The sequence below is a fragment of the Plectropomus leopardus genome, chromosome 18 (assembly GCF_026936395.1).
Source record: "Plectropomus leopardus strain MGB_pleo_1.0 chromosome 18, ASM2693639v1, whole genome shotgun sequence".
Classification (NCBI taxonomy): domain Eukaryota; kingdom Metazoa; phylum Chordata; class Actinopteri; order Perciformes; family Serranidae; genus Plectropomus; species Plectropomus leopardus.
In genome coordinates this window covers 25,035,926-25,052,390 of record NC_142193.1, presented here as the reverse complement: position 1 = coordinate 25,052,390, position 16,465 = coordinate 25,035,926, and the positions used below count along the sequence as shown (strand labels likewise).

At 41.6% G+C, this 16,465-nt stretch overlaps 1 protein-coding gene across 1 annotated transcript in view; it reads right to left on the bottom strand.

Moving 5' to 3' along the window:
• grin2aa (glutamate receptor, ionotropic, N-methyl D-aspartate 2A, a) overlaps positions 1-8,279 on the bottom strand; it is a 187,504-nt gene extending 179,225 nt beyond the window's left edge. The window contains exons 1-2 of the mRNA XM_042504779.2: positions 8,178-8,279; positions 6,989-7,100 (exon numbers count right to left, since the gene is read on the bottom strand). The gene's annotated coding sequence lies outside the window, so the exon portion shown is untranslated. The remainder of the gene's footprint in view (positions 1-6,988; positions 7,101-8,177) is intronic.
• Positions 8,280-16,465: the final 8,186 nt, after the last annotated feature.

The window sequence follows — 16,465 nt, the reverse complement described above, 5'->3', positions numbered from 1 at the left end:
AAAAGTTATATAGAGAAAACACAGAGGGTGTAAATCACAACTTTCTCCATGATAAAATATTATTTTGATATTTTGGGGAAAAAAATGCAATATTTGCTGAGATCACAAAGTCTGCCACAATAAAGTTTTAATTTGATTCAATTTAAGGGCCTGCAATCAATATGTGATGATATCAGTAAGTATCCTTACTGTATTGATAACTGAATCAATATATCAGCCCAGATAGATGTATTATTACACCCCTAGTCATCACACACACAAACACACATCTTTCACTGTAGGTAGCAGTAGTGGTGTATGGCAAAACCAGAATTACACAAAAAAAGGTCAAACTGGTACCGATTTGGCATATTGTGGTATTTATAGTAACAGGCGAGTCCATTGTTGACAAGATTATCTTTCAGTTCCAACGGGTGGTGTGAAAATCTGACTGAACAAAAGAAGGTTTTTTTCCTATTGTTCCTCAACTCTGCAGCATCACGGGGGGATATAAGGGTGAGAAAGATAGCGGGAAAAGAGACAGAGGAGGAGAAAAACAGGCAGAGGAAGTAAAGGCAATGCAGAAAAAACATATGGTGAGAAAGAGGCGTACAAAAGGAAAGAGGAAGACAGAGAGAGAGAGAGAGAGAGAAAGAGAGCATCCCCAGCCAAATCGGATTGGGGCAGTTTGTCGTCACACAAAGGCTACCGTTTCTTGGCACCACAACAGTAAATGATGTTTGGCAGGCACATCCATACTACTGGCTACCGTGCACACACACACACACACACACACACACACGGACTCATATTTCCTACCTCACACAAGTGCATGTACATTTAACAAGTCCAAAAAAAGGATCACTTTCTCAGTGATCACTGAATAAGAAAGTGTATTATGGTACAGTTGTTGTTTTCTCTCTTTCCTATATGTGCTAGTTTTTGTAAAATCAGAAACACACACACACACGCTTGCACTGAAATCTCTTACCACAATTCCCACGTAGCTTTACTGCCACAAAGCCCACTTCTCTGGTCCACACACAACTAGGTTTCGCACGTATCAATAATTCAGCCGCATTATCTTTACATGATGATTAATATGATTGCATTTACCACTGTGGTCACATCCGTTCTTCCTTCTATCTGCCTAAATGGCATTAAAATTACATTAACATACCGTACACACTCTATGGATATGATTTATTTATGGAGTCAGGGCTGGAACGGTTGAAACCGAGGATGATAAGTGTATGTTTTACGATGCCACGGCCCAGAGGACACATGTGTGTATTCATATTTCTGGGTTGTAGAAGACTACACTTAATATTGTATGTTTTCGCCATCTCACATTGGCTCTTCCATTTCCCTACATTCATTTGTCACCTGTTTATCTACTCACTTATCTGCCCATCCTTCCCTTCATCTTTCATACTGCTTTCATCCCTCTATATTCCTCCACCAATAAATCTATTTCTCTCCCGCTGCACTGACTTGTGAAAGAAATTGTAACTGGATTTTCAAAACTTAAATTTGTTTCATAACTTATGAAGGCAGACCTGCAAAGGCTGTATGCAAACCACAAATAATTTGCAGAGCCTAAAACGGACAACTGATAATTGTCATAATTTATTTTGCATGCTCTGATATAAGGCACATTGGTTTTTAAGCTCTTTGCTGTCCAATTTGTGTGTAATGAGGAAAAGGGACGAAGGGAATCTGGCAGAAAAAATAAACAGATACACGACATGACCAAAAGTATGTAGGCTTGGCTCCTTTGTTACAGTAAAGGTAAATCTTAATGTTCCTGTGTACAATTACATTTGACAACAGCATGCAATACTCCACCACAGCAAGAAAATCTTTTTTTGTCTGGGTGCCTTTGGGGGACGGGCTGTGTCACCCACCATCAATGCCTGACCTCACTAGCGCTCTTGAGGGCAAATAGGGGCAAATCCATGCAGCCAGGTTCCAACATTTTGTGGATCTTCAAGAACAGTGGAGGCTGTCAGAGCAGCATATTAATGCTCAGCACATGGGTCACATTCTCAGCTGCTCTTCAGTCCTTAATCTGACTCCTCATCTAGGCCTATTCAGAAGGGGAACTATTTAGTCCACCACTTCCAAAGTTATGTGGTGTCTTTACTTAGTTTCTGTTATGTTTGTTTTATGTGATTATTACCAGTATACAATTTGAGGGGGGCGGGGGGGGGCAAAGGAGGACACCATCTCCATGTTAGCCAAATGAGCTTTTTTCTTTTAAATGTGTTCTCTTGTATCATTCTGTGCCCCCTCTCTATACTCTGAGGTTTTTATGGGCCTGTGAACACAGAATGAATTAAGTTTCTTTGTCAATGTACCTGCCTCTCTGCTGCTCCATCTGTGCCAAGAGTACGCTCTGCGCTCTGAGAGTGTGAATATTCCAATAAGGCTCCTAATGAACAGCTCAGCTCCAAAAAGGGAACACTATTTGTGGTGGAAGATTTTTATTCGTGGTAGGCTACCTCAAATAAATGAATATGTGGGAAACCCTGCTGGTTTATGCAACTACGAAACTGGTGAGCCTTGCAACTCAAGTAAGTAAGATACACACACACAGGTGAGACAAGACCAGAGTCATAAGTGATTCCAAGAAAAGTAATTTCACCTGGTGTGGAGAGAGAAATATCAATGGAAAAAAACAGAGATTTTGATCCAGAATGTACAGACTCTTACATGTTCATTCTTCCCACAGGCAATTCAAAACTAGTACTTCTCATCAAATGTTACAAGACCATGGCAATGATTTAAAGTGGTTATGTAAAGCGGCACTACAGAGATACACAGAGCATCTTTTGACCAAATCACCCACTCATATTAAAACTGGGGGCACAGAACATAAAAGTTTTATACTGCAACTTCTGACCTTGGTAAACTTAAACCAGCTGTGTCCTGGGATCAGGAAACCACAAATTTCAAGGTCTTTGGTTCATCAGTATCCTCTTGCCTCTACTCTTCTGTCTCACTGCTGCACTGCATGGCTGCAAAGTTATGCAAAGACTAATTCTAAAATAACTCAATTCTAAAATAACTCCGCTCTGTTTCTTCATTTATTCATCTGTCCCAAGACATTTCCCCTCGCCGCCATCATTCTCCCTCTCTTGCTTCTGTTTCTCTCAGCTTATTCCATTCCCGTGGTTCCGTATCCTTCCATCCTTGTTCCGCCAGCGACTCGTGCAAAATCTGCAGCCAGGCTGTTACAACCAAATCCAACCATAGATCCCACATCGCACCAATCCTTGCATCACTTCACAAGATCACCGTAAAGAACAGAATAGACTTCAACATACTGTTTAACAAATACAAAGCTCAACATGGTATTGCCGCTTCATACATCACAGAACTCTCACATCCTTAGACCACCTCTAGGCCGCTCAGATCATCTGACCGAGGTCTCTTATTCATACCCACTCCCTTTGCAAATCCAAGGGGGATTACACTTTCGCTGTTCGGCCTTAGCCCCGCGAGTCCCATCTCTACTGACTTGCCTTCCCTGTATAAGGGCAGTCATTTAGATGTGTCTTCTGTGTTTGCAGTATATACACGTCCTTTCTGTAGCTGTATATTTGTGCATCCGCATCCCATGAAGCACTTCTTGCAGTACTTTTAAAAGGTATTATATAAATAAAATCTTATTTACTTACTTCGTATTTCAGGAGTTTTATTCTAAAATGAGATTCATGCAATTGAAGAAAACAGACACTGAGGAAAAGAAACTATGAATGCAAATGTGCAAGTTAGGATCTGTCTACTGTCTACAGGCCTTTGCATACAAAGCGACAACAAAGTTCACAAGGACTATAAATGGGCTTTGTTTTAAGAATAGAGGGCAGTTAAGAGGGTTTTTTTTAATAATATACCCTTTTCTTTCTTTTCTCTCTTTTTATATTACTCAGTTGGACACTTTTGCATTCCCTTCTAAACACCTGTGTCACATTTCCAGGGAAATCCTCTGCTGCTGAGGTGGTGGTGCATTTTGGAATCTCCAGCATTAGTAAGTTATTTTGGTTGGTTCAAAATAAACTTTATATTTAGCACAAGCAGTGATAGACACATTGACTGAATGGATGAGAAACCAAAACTAAGGGATACTGACAGAAAGTCCCAGGAATGACGTCACAGTGATACCCACAATCTCTGAGTGACAGTTGGTCGACTGGTTCTGAAGCAAAGATGGAGCTCCAGTTATTTTTGCAGAAATTTAGGGGGCACTCCACTGATTTTGCAAAGCATGGTGCAAAATTGATTGTTAATGTCTTTGGAGCTTCCCAAAGTCTGTTCAAATAACCGATCAGGATTATTTTGCTAAAGATTTTACCAAAAAGCTTTGCCACATACAAGGATTTTGGCATCGCAAGAGACAGGCATTAAGCAAGCAGAGAGGTTCTTATGAAAGAAGCTATCGATATGCATTATGGAAAGTAGCAGATCCAGTGTTTTTTGGAGCTTGAAAAATATCAGGAACTAAAAGTCAGGATATCTCAACCTCTGCTTCAGTTTTGACCATTTTTTTCTAATCAGGAGCTCTACAAACTTCACTGGAGTAACTTAAACTATCCCCCATCTTTTCTGACATTCCTTCCCTTTATCAGCTCATTCCTCCATCCATATTTTTCTCTCCCTGCCATTCCCTCATTCAGTCCCTCTCCCTCTCTCCCAGGCCCCTGCCATCTGCTCTGTGTGCCCTGACGTGTGCATGAGCACCCATGAGAAGCCCAGTGGAAGTAATCGTCTGCTACCACTCAGGCTTCAACATGTTGTCTGCCCACTGCACATACCTCTCCAGCTCCCTGCTAACCCACTGTGTGTGAGAGTGTGTGTGTGCGAGAGAGACAGAGAGAAAGAGAAGGAGAGAGAGAGAGAGAGAGGCTGACTAAGAAGTATGGCCACTGGTATTCTCTTACATAATAGGAGTTATCGTTGTTGCTCTCTCGCTTTTTCTCTCTTTGCACCTGATGCCCAATATACACCTATGACTTCCTGTTCTATTGGAATATTACAGTCTGCTTCAGTATGCCTCCTCGCTCATTTATCTTCAGTTCCTTTAGTGCTAATTGCATCAGGCAGTTTGTGCTTCATTAGCATGCACGAAGCCCATATTAGTCTCTTTTTCTGAATTCCAACTGCTGTTTTTGCCTGCCATGTAAAAGCATTTATGTCACTAAAGTATATAAAAACTAAAATAGTGGCTAATATAATGATAACTATAAAACAAAGTAATGATGTATTGTCATTCAGGGTGGTTTGATGTAGCCTGGCAGGTTATTTGTTGTCTGTCTTTGTCAATTCTTGACAGCAGGCAACAAAGTGAGCTTCTGTGGTCTCACAGCGTTTCTGTCTTTGCCCAACAGGAAAGGAATCTTTTCTCTGAAGCCACCTCTGAAGGCCGGAGTCAGAGGTGATTTCAGATTTTATTCAGCCATGAACAACGCTGATGAATTTGAAACACACAGCGGCGGCACTGCAATCTCTTTCCACAGCCTACTTGATGGGGATTTGATTTTATTCTCAGAAGAAGAGTCCCCTGACTGACTTACTTCAGAGCTGCCTTAATGTGTATCTTCATTTATATGTAAATAAAGGTGTGTTAAAAATCAGTCCCATCTCCCTGTCTCTCTCACAACACACTCTGGCACTCTTCGCATTGATTCTTTCTTCTCTCTTGCTTGTGTTTTTGTTTTATAATGGATAAAGATGAATGCTTCTTAAATGCACACATACACACACACACACACACACACTCTTGCTGAATATTAAAAGCAGGCAAACCATGAGGCAGAATGTTTCGAGTCTACAGCAGGGCCCTCAATCTACATGTGGGGAGGTACTGGGTTAATACATTGTTTCCTTTTGCTGTCATAAAAATATGGATTGCCCTTCCATGGGCTGCAGCTGGCGCCTTTACATAGAGAGAGAGAGGAGAGAGAGAGCTTCTCTGTGATAGGAGAACTGCGCTTCAACAACGTGACTGAGTCCCGAGAACAGGAGAGAGGGAGAGGGGGAGTGAGAGATGTAAATTCATTTGGATCTCCCCATTATGTTCAATGGGACCAACACAATACAAGTGCGACCCCTACTGGTGCATCGTCGGCCTGCCTCCTCCACTCTTGGCTAAGATGCTCCTTACATAGTAAAAGATTTTTTTTTTACATTTTTTTAGGGCAAAGCCCGTGTTCACTTTCTGTCACGCTTCGGGAGGGCACGTGCGCATTTTTTTGTCCCAAAATGGCACAATAACTTGGAAAAATACGCGGTGCGTTCTTGGAGATCATTAATGTAACGTTGGCTGTTCGTCCTGGTTTGGGATGGAGAGGAGCTGGAAGTTGTGCCAGCCAGCGGCGCGGCCAAAACCCCGCAATGTGTTATCCAAGCTCTGGATAAAAATCACCAGAACAACGAACAGTCATTCTATATTTTGTATGACGTTCGGTCTGCGTAAAACTCATCTTATTCTGTTTCTTTAAAAACGGGTTCACATCGTTTGTTAGGTATGATAGATGGAGGATGTTTGGCGCACGTGCCCAACTACCACAGGAGGCACGTTTTATTGAATTTCACCCACACAAACAGTTTATGTGCGTGCATTAATTCACGTCAGACGGATAAACGTGTTTCCCTAATTTTGTCCGGCTGAGAGATGCTGTATACAGATGCGCGTTGAAGCAGCCTGCGCTGCGCTCACTGCGCCAGCGTTATGAATTATGAGAAAATTATAACACTTGACGTAAGAGCTGAGAGAAGATCATTTGATTTTGCTGTTTGAATCCCATACTGCGTGCCTCGCATCGTTTTAAACCCCCAGTTGCTCGTGTTTTAGTGACAGCTGTGCTCTCCGTGCTGTGGGTGCCGCACTTTGGATAAGGGGGACGCCTGTGGGTAAAAACCGCACGGCGCCCGCCGGGGAAGAGACAGAGACGGTGCATGATCATCACAAGCCAAATTCAAGGGGGATAAATAACAAAGTACTTACAGCATCTCCCTTCCACAGAGCTCCAAAACAGTGGTGTGAGATGACATTGCAACAGTCCCCTCTCTCCTCTGAGAAACCATGCAGCCTCTGATGGGGATCACACTCACAAACACTGCAGGAGAAGAAGCAAAAAAAATAAAAATAAATTTAAAAAAATCACGGAATCTCTTGGCAATGAATTATTTCCACCGTGTCCCAAAAAACTGAATGAAATCCCCGTTTTATCACTTCGCGAGCGCGCAGCTGCGAATAAAAATCACTGTTGTTGTAATCCAATCTTCATTGTGTGTGCGCCTACTGCTGATTCTCCACTGCAATATCTGCTGGCCCCGCGCATTGTGGGGGGCTCAACCTGCCTCTGTGTGATTAGAGCTCCCGGTATCCCGTTATTCCTGTCCCGGGCACGGAGAGCAGGAGGCAGGTGAGCAGCCGCCGGACGCACACATAGACGCACACGCACATTGACTACTACAGTAGAGGCTCCGGCGTCCTGCAAACCGTGGGACCCGATCCCAACGTCGCCCTCTCCCCTTCTCTCTCTCTCTCTCTCTCTCTCGTCGTGAATGTGTGTGTGAGAGAGAGTGTACGCGTGTGCCAAATGTGCACGCGTGCGTGTGATTTGGCGGTTTGTCTATGTGTATGCCCGCGCGCTTCTGCAGAGGCAGGGGCAGCTGGATGATGGACCGTCGGTCTGTCGGTCCGTCGGGCTCCCTCTCTCTCCCTCTCTCCGCACTAAAGCTCCTTCGGGGAGTAGCTCAGTCAAAGAGAGACTGATACAGGCAGAGTTGGGCTAAATGATTCAGACAGCAATTTTTACCCTCCTCTCTTAGACATCTCCATTCTCATTTTTGTCAAGAGTAAGCCCTCTTCTTTTTGCCAACTACCCCTCCATTCATGCCTTTTGGGATTCCTATGCAGTCAATCCATCCGGAAAACTTGAGCACAGCAGAGCAGACATGAGGAAGATAAAAGTAAACACACCGAACAATGCTGGAAAAAACAATGTTGATAAATGTCTGATAAACGTCAACCTTCGCCCACCACGAAATCAAACCAGTTTAATGCCGTTTTATTGAGCTCATTTCAATAAATAAACAGGAACTGTTGGAAAACAAATTTCACGTGTACCTCTGTCCTGATAAGTTCATTGTGAAAACGTTAAAATGCAAGAAAACGTGCAGTACTCAACATTTCCAGCGAAGTCTCCAGCGTTGTTGCTTGTAGAAGTTTTGGCTAATTTGTCAACTCAGCAAACTTGCCCAGGTGGCGCAACGGGTTAACTTGCACTGCTTCCGAACCGGAAACACAGGCCACAAGCTTGGTTCCTACTAGCTAAAATGCTCCGTAAAGACTCCCAAATAGAAACATATATATTTATTTTTTAGGTGTATTTATCATACATCGTTATAACCTACCATTGAGCAATTTATCTACCACGCAGTCTTAAAATGTGTATTTCCTTATTGTCCAATTTCTGTCTGTTACTTACCTGTTTCTAGATGACTCTGTATTATTTAAAAATTAATGTTAAAAATCCAAAAAAAAAAAAAGCTACCAAATCACATAATTCTGAATTTGAATTTGCTTTATTCTATTTTACAGCTTGTCCAGAAAAAAAACATTTAAAAGAACGGTCAAAAGGGACACATCAGGAGTGAGGCATACTGACTTTTAGTCCTTATGAAAATGCTGGAACTTATGCAACCAACAGGCATATTTTAAGATGAACTTGTAGATGTACTGTAGGCAACAGAAGCCTACTTATGTCAAACTCTCCACCCCCAGTGTGTAACAAGACTTTCTGGTGCAGTCTGGAGGCCAAAGCTGAGATCACTTATGTGATGTTGAGTAAAATGCACAAATTCATCCATACAATGATTTTCATGGGCTGGGTGCCCCCTTGCCTACTCCACCTACAAGCAAGGTGGGGGCAGACACATCCAAGAAACATTTTCAGGTGCTGGATCAAAAAAATAAAAAAGGCAAGAATCAGACAGAGTTTCCACACACAGTATTAAAGCCTCCCAGTAAGTTTCAGTTGTGCAACGTTTCAATCTAACAGAGATCTTTGCTAAAATAGAATCAGATTTTGAAAATGCCTGAAGATCTCTGTTAGATCAAAATGTTGCACAAGTAAAAGTTACTGGGAGCTTTTACTACTGTGTGCAGAACTTCGGTATGATTCTTCACCGCCCCACCTAACCTTAATTCAGGTGTGTTAAATTTGACTTCCTCTTTAAGTGGCAATGAAGTGACAGTGACAGCATTAAAGGACCACTTCACCCCCCAAACAACTATTTCTATATCAGTTCCTCATCCTTTGTTACATAAAATGCTAAAAAATCATATGCTCAATAGGCCTGCTTCTCCCAATTTGTTTGTTTGTTTTAATCAAGAATAATGTAACATGACAAGAAATGTGGGGATGTATGTTTTTTGTATTTTATGCAAAGGGGAATGTTAATGAGAAACATTTAGTTGTACTGATAAAGGAAATTAGAAAAAGCAAGAGAAAAAAAAGAGCAAAAAGAAAACAAATTAACAAAAAACAAGACTCCAAGCATGCCAACATCCACACACCCAACTCTACAAGGCATACTTCCTAAATATATAGGACCTTCTGAAAGGAAGCTGAACTAAAAGTGAAACCTATTGATGCTCTCTTCAAAGCCAGACTCTATTAACAAAAACAGTGATTTTACCTCAATGAATACTACTGCCTACCTGCGTTGATATGTAGCTTGTGGTATTGTGTTACTTTGCTGAATCTGAACTTGTGCTTTAAAACATCATAGTCATGGGGAGTCAGTGATATATAATGGTTATTGGGGTTTGAGGTATTCCTTTAAGATTCATAAATTAATTATGAGCTTAGGCCAAATGTCAGATGCCACCTCCACTCAACTTCCACATGTGAGAACCCCTGACACAGATCTATCTATCTATCTATCTATCTATCTATCTATCTATCTATCTATCTATCTATCTATCTATCTATCTATCCTTCTTTCTATATATCTACTGCATTCAGCATCTTAGCAGGCTCAGCAGTAGTGGATCTCTACCTCTCTATGGCTTGGAAGCTGTCATGTGAATTTCCACATCTCTGCCCCTCCAATCTCTCTCTCTCCTCCTCTCTCTCTGAAGAGAGGAGCAAAGAGGAGAGAGGGAGCTTCAGTGAGAGGCAGCGAGAGGAGATGAGAGAGGAGAGAGGGACGGGGTGTTACATGCAGTAATACTGGCTTCGCAAATGGGTATATAGTCACAATTCACACCTGACTGAGCAAACGACTATCAAACGATTGGAGAGGCTCAAAGACGAGGCAGCGTGTGGGTGCGTGTGAGTGTGCGCATGTGTGTGTCCAGGCACCAGCTACTGGTTCTTTGTCAGTGTGTGGTTGTACTGCACTATAAATCCATGCTATTGACGCAACTGCATCTTTAAATTATGCTATTTTAGAATGCATTATGGGGGATGATGCACCATGCAACCACACTTGTATAAGAGGAGAGTAAAAAAAAAAAAGCAAAAGTTGAAATCTGCAAGCAACCTTGTTACTAAACAAGACAGAACTTTAGTAATCCAGCAAGAACAGCCTTCATACACCAACAAAGACCTCAGCAAACCTGTAAGTCACAATGATGTGATATAAATGTCACAGAATGCCATTGTGACAGTAGAAATGCCATAAGGCTCAGTCAGGTTACAATGAACTCATTATTGGGTATCACAAACACATTATAGTACGTCCACATGGGAATATTACTGTGATACTGGTGAAGGTCATAAGGTCACAAAATATGGATATTAAGCAGCATATAGGAACACTTTAAGGATAACAAAATGGGGGATTAGAAAAATTGCAAGGATTTAAAATGTTCTATCCAGTACAGCAAAGCACAGGACTGTGGGAGGATTTAAAATGTAATACCTTAGGGCAGGTATACCCAACTTGCTTTGCTTGGGGGTTTTCAGTTTCAAAAAGACGGGAGTCCAAGGGCCACTCAAAGCTGCCGCCTCTAGGATTTCAGGATGTTTCTTGGATTTGGGATTTTAGAACATTTTATTTCTCAGATTCTATGACATTTCTAGAATTTTAGGGCATTTGTAGCATTTTAGGACATTTCAAGGATTTGGGGAGATTTCTCAGATCTTTCTAGGATTTTAGGGCGTTTCCAGGATTTCAGGATATTTCTTGGATTTTAGTACATTTCTATGATTTTAGTATGTCTCTGCAGTTTTAGGATGTTTCTAGGATTTATGGGGGTTCCAAGGATATTGGGATATTTCTAGGACTTTAGAAAATCTTTTAGGGTTTTAGAACATTTTTAGGATCTTAGAACATTTTCCACTGGCACTTTTTTGATAAACAAGCTCTGTTTTGATGCTGTTTAATGCACTATAGCACCTTATGTATACTTAAAGAACAAAAGTAATTCCCAGTGTGAATCACTCTATTTTTTATTGTGAATTAGAGAATGAGTGGGGGGCCACCCAGCACCCTATCTGGGGCCAGATTTAGCCTGCGGGCAATTAGATGAGTATTGCTGCTATAGGGCATTAAAATACAAATTAAAAAAAGAAAAATAGTCTCCTTTTACAGAAAATAAGATTGCAGTGAAACTAGGCATCACAAATATACATAAATATTCTCATGGCTTGACATTTTCTACTATACAGCATCTACCCACAGTGCATTGCATTCTCCCTGGTCAGAAAATCTTTCAGTATTGATTTGACACATATATGGAGATGCAATAGCCTGCATTTGACCAGTGACCTGTTTGTCATTTTCAGTTATCAGTCAGTAAGCTGGAGGGTATAGTGAATGCAGACTCTGGTAGTCTTTCTAAGGGTCACAGCGAGGCTGAATATAAGGAAACCCACTAGCCAGATCTGTACCCTGACCTCTGAGGGCAAACACAAACTTTACACTTTGCATTGTCTTTTTGTTTGCATTTTACTACATATTGAGTGAAACACACTACTCTCTTTTTACTGTGTTTCAGGGTTTTTAATTTATATTTTTACTGCTGTGAAAAAAAAGTTTTAAAGGCAATCTTGTCTTTTCTTTGCTCACATTCAGTGAACGTTATCTTCTTTAAAGATAACGCGAATGTCCTTTCTGTTTCATGAGATAACAGGTAGAGTGACAGTTAGTAAGCAAAGTGGCAAAGTCGTGCATCAGATTTTCATCTAATAAGACAGAAGCAGGTGTTAACAATATTACAGAGAACAAAAGGTGAGTTTAAGTGTCAGAAATAGAATATTCAAAACACAGATGGTGTGATACAATCAGCATATCTGTTGCAGAGACAACAGGTCAAGAAGAACAACCTCTGTGCCTTTAACTATAGGTGAAACAAACATCGGCATGTCTGTTGTTTGTACCTGATGTGAAGGTGCTTTTTCGCTCCGACTGCGTCACACTCTGCTGCAAACTGCTCCTGTGCAAATCAGCGATCATGGTCCACCGAAGCCAGAAGGACAATGTCAGACAACATCCTGATGCCTTCATATTGGACACTTTCCAGTCAGTTTGGCTGTACCTTCTTGCACATGAATATCACAGACAGGAATAGGGGCATGGCACATCTTTACTGTGAAAGCATTCAACTAAATGAGGCTAATTCAGCTCTCATAATTCCTGCAGCAAGTCCCTCAGGATTACTGAGGTAACATTGTCACAAGCTTTGCAGAAATCCAAAAAACTAACATACAGGATTGGCAAAATCCCATGAAACCCTAATTATCTGCAAAAGGATAAACTATTTATCTAAATTATTAACTATTTTAGGAACACAGGGGCCTGGTTCAGGTTTTCTTACTCTTGGTCCTCAAAAAGTCTCTGCTCCAGTGGTAGCACTTCACAGAAAGTGTTAAGGTGTCAGTACACTCCATCAGAACTGCTTGTCAGGTATTCAAATAGATTTTGAAACGCCCTCAACCCACACACGTCCAATGTCGGAAGTAAGGGGGCTGTGTCAAACAATTACTAACTCAAAAGTAACTTAAGGAAACCGACAGCACGGCAAGTACGCCCACTTCACACCATGACGAGCCAGCTGTGCAGTGGTGAGAAAGGAGCTCATCTTTGAACTCCTCACTCTTGCTTTTTTCACCCTTTACAAAACTATTTCTGTCACTTTGTGCACATCACATCGTCCTGGAAGATGAAAAAAATTCCTGACATCCCCACAATTAAATGATATTGTCTCTCTCAGACTGTATAGAAATAACAGCATCTGAAATGTCACCCATTTGTTTGTAGACCTTCTAAAGCCTCTTTGTCACTCCCAACTTATCAAGTACTGTCATTTTGTCAGTAGATATCCATGTCAGACACAGATGAAGAAAGGCACCTATCGCAGAGGAATGATACGAGGCACCTGGGAGCATGCTGTTCATTTCCCAAGTGAATTTTAAGCCAAACCTTTCTTTTTCTCTACACCTAACCATGGACTTTTGTCACCAAAACCCTAAGGAAATAAAACGAAAAACAAAGCGTTTTTCCTACATTGTCAGTTTATTTTGAAAAAGTGTTTGCATGTTACAAGTAGAAACTGTACATTTCCTGTTAGAATAGAAGGGTATTTTAAAAAGACACAATGAATGTAACAATTGACACATCATCCCTGAGTGTCCAAAACAGACGCAGGAGGGTAGCCAGTGTGTCATATTTAAACGTGTAGGCCCATAGACATAGTGGCGGTATTTGATAAGTTGGATGAGAATGTGCTTTAGGTTCAGCAGTTTGGCTTGCATTTTGGGAGCAAGAAGTGACCATATTTGAATGAGAAGATGGAGCTGTGGAAGAGCGAGGGTTTGTGTGACCTAAATCTACTGAGGTGACACTCAGCACTGTCACACCGTTAATTATGCAACTTTAAGCCTTATGAAAATTTAAACAGGTGAGTTAGATAGAATTCACTGCTATACAGTTGTCATGAATGGGAAAATAGGCTTTCAAGACCAAAACTACTTTTGTACCAGTCTGTAAACATCTTTATATCTGCTGTAAAATTGGGCATTTTATCCTGGGGGGTCTTTGGGGATTTACACAGGATTGAACCCTGCCTCAATGGGACATTAAAGGAACTGCAGTTTTTGGCACTTCCTCATTGGCTTCAATTTTCAGCCTCAGAGGGTGGTGTCACCTCTCTCTCTCTCTCTTTCTTAGATTTTGGCAACAGACAGCTTTAAACTTCACACTGTTATGCCACTTCGCTGTTCTGTGTATAACATCCGATCGTGGAAAGGGGGGACAGAGTGGTCAAGCCTCTGAGCCGGGAACAGAGGCAGCAACAGCGCCATAACGACATCTGTGTAAAATGTGAAACCGCAAAGATGTGACCACAGGCGACACAAGTGTAACAATTTGATTACGTGTTTATGCGTGCAACCCACCGCAGGAGACTGAAAAAGCAGCTGTTAGCATAGCAGCTAATTAAAGTAGAACGGTGGCCGTACATGTCCGCAAACTGGGAAAACAATGATATTCTCGAGCTCCTTACCCTTCAGCCTGAGGACAAGATCAGATATAACAGAGAGTTCTGTACCAGTAGAACCCAGCCTTTAGGGTACTGGTGGTTGCTGATATATCAAACACAAGCCCTGATAATGCAGTCACTTGAGTACTCTTTCAAGCACAGATTGTCACTAAACAATGAACACAGGCTCACCCTGTTTACGGTTATGTAGCACACCAAAGGAGACATTTCCCGTTTCACAGTGACTTCATGACTCTGCTGCCTAAAGCACATATAAACTCCCAGAGCTGTCTGCGTTGCAGTGTGTTTTATGTGGGCTGTACCCGGCTGAGTTATCGGGGTTGACCTGCAAATCCCCAGGCCTCGGTACGGCAGTCAGTCCTGGTGTCCTCATCCAAGCTTCTCTCATGAACCTTCAGGAAAAAGAAATCTGTTCTATTCTGAGTGCTGATAATAAATAAAAAGGCAACAATTCTGAAGGTTTGTGTGAGAAAAGAAAATGTTCTGATCTGACTCCAGCTATGAATGGACAAAGCTGGATGCAGCCGGAACTGAAGGTGTCTGCATGTGATATTGTTTGTGTGTGTGTGTGTGTGTGTGTGCGTGCGTGTGTGTGTGTGTGTGTGTGTGTGTGTGTGTGTGATGGCTTGGGGATACCAGTGGTGGCAGACATGCCGAGTTGCCATGTGTGTGGGGCTGTGTTTGTGTGTGTGTGTGACATGCTGGGGGAGGGGGACGAGGGGTGTTACCAGGTCACCAAACAGCTGTCTGGGAGACAGAATGGCCGCAAGGGGTGTACGACACACACACACACACACACACACACACACATGAAGGGAGAGAGGGAAACTCAACCACAAATACAAAACAGACAGACAGGGAAACAGATGCTGCAGTATCTGATGCCCCCCTGAACACACACACCACTGTGACGCAGCATACAGAGATCAATTAGTTTCCCCTATACTTCCTGATCTTTTTATTGAGAGTATTAGTCAGTGCTTCCTGTGGTTTATCAGATGCAGTATTCTGATAATAGAAATCAATTCTTAATTTCTTTCTCTCTTACACACATACGCTCAAATCTATAAAAGTAAAGCACACGTGATTTCTTTCACTGAGCAGGCACACATTTACACTCATACATACTGTGCATCCTATAAGGGAACCATTGCGTTTGTATATTAAAGGGTTGAAAGGAAAGGAAGGAGACGGGGGTGACAGAAACTGACATGAACAGATAACTAAAGCTGGAAAGTTAGGCAAAATGAAAATATGTGTTTGCATTGTCAGTGTTGAAAGATACAAAAGGCTGAAAAAATATCTGTCTGTGCAGTGAAGAGGAATGCAAGGATCTAAGAGCTTTTCTCATTCTTAAAGTCCCTGAAAGCAGCTTTCTGTTAGCATTTTAATTCTCTTTAAATCGTTGATTTTTCTATATATCGAATGATTGATGACACAAAAATGAAAAAAAAAGATATAGGCTAAGTGATGGTCTAAGCTGACAAAATCCACATTTCAAAATGTTTAATGAACTTAATGTCTCACTTAATTGATGCACAGCACTTTAGAAATGAACCCTTGAAATGGACTCTGAAGGTAATAAGTTTCAGCTCCTCGCAGCTCATTTGGAATCTCATTGCAATGTAACCATTGAAGTGAGACAACCGTTTCTTTTTCTTATTTGTGTTTGAATCCAGTAGTACATGATGTCAGGTATTCAGCATCCACCCACACTTTTCTCTGAGCATTTCCAGACTAAGCACCTCTAAGCCTCATTAGCTACCAATGGAATAATATGATGAGATCGGAAATTATTCCGCTTCCCTAAGCAGCATGACTTCATCCTTGATTGTTACTGCGCCACTGGTTGCATCACGAAATACCACCAATCTTGACCTTTTCCTGCATCACGGCATAGTTTATTCTGTGAATTCTGAAGAGCCTCTCCATTCCACCAGACACAAGGTTTTGTTGTGTTTGCGT